Consider the following 1,298-nt stretch of genomic DNA (forward strand, 5'->3'; position numbering starts at 1 on the left):
TGGCCATGCTGTTCAGCCACAACTGAAAGGGCTCTTTGCACAGAAAGTTGGCTGCTTTCACTGGCCAGCACAAAACAAGTTCAAAGCACCATGGACTTTGGCTACTTTTCAAAGTACTCTCTCCCCTCTCTGCCTTTAGTCGGCGTTTGAGAGCAGTGACTTTCCCAAGCCCAGTGACTTCCCCCAAGTGTTCTGTGGTTTGGGCAGGGATGTCCCTTCCTGTGGGTGGATACCTGAATCCCTGGTTCAGGTGTCCTGCTCAATCTGAGGGAGCATCAAGCAGAGAGAGGCATTCCTAGAAGTTCCTGAACAAATCCCAAAGGAAGATTCAATGTGGATGCACGCAACTAAGGCAGGGGGTGTCCTTTAGTGAGGGCCCCTCACTATAAGAAAATACTGAGGCCCTGGATTGCATGTAGAGAAGGGCAACAGAGATGTGAGGGGTCCGGAGCATAAGTGTGATGGGGAGCAGCTGAGGGAACTGGGGTTGTTCAGTCTGGAGAAGAGGAGGCTCAGGGGAGACCTTATTGTTCTCTACTACTACCTGAAAGGAGGTTGTGGGGAAGTGAGGGTTGGCCTCTTCTCCCAGGTAACAGTGATAGAATGTAAGGCAATGGCTTTAAGTTGCACGAAGGGAGGTTGAGGTTGGATATTAGGAAACATTTCCTCTCTGAAAAAGTGGTGCTGCAGTGGCACAGGCTGCCCAGGGAGGTGGTGGAGTCACCATTCCTGGAGGTGTTCCAGAACCGTGTGGATGTGGCACTGAGGGACGTGGGCAGTGGGCATGGTGGGGATGGGCAGACAGCTGGACTTGATCTGGGAGGTCTTTTCCAGTCTTAATAATTCCATGATTCTATGGTTTATAGATGTTGTACGTGCATTTAGCTAGGTTCCCATGGTGCTGTGGTTCTCCTTTAGACATCAACCAGACCGAATTTCCTCCCACACCATGGTCACCAAACCTCCAGCCACATTTCTCTCTCCTTGCAGAGCCAGGCTCTTCCCACCCCTGCAGCCGCTGCTAAGTGCTTCGGACGGCATCCCGGTCCCCTCTCGTGTGTGGCCGGGAGGTGGCACTGTGTCCCCATGGCAGTGGCCGCCGAAGACGGGGGTCAGGGAGCCGCAGTAGCCCCGTATCCCCGAGGAGAGTGTCGCCTCTCAGACAAGAGCAGTTACGGCCCGAACCCCCCCCTCCTACCACCTCAGAGGGGAGGCTCCAGAAAACATCCACCCTCCCACCGACCCCCCTTTCCTTTTTTTCCTCCATCCCCAATTTTGCTATCCAAAAAGTGGGCAGG

The sequence above is a fragment of the Tetrao urogallus genome (genome assembly GCF_951394365.1).
Source record: "Tetrao urogallus genome assembly, chromosome: 1".
In the NCBI taxonomy this organism is placed as follows: domain Eukaryota; kingdom Metazoa; phylum Chordata; class Aves; order Galliformes; family Phasianidae; genus Tetrao; species Tetrao urogallus.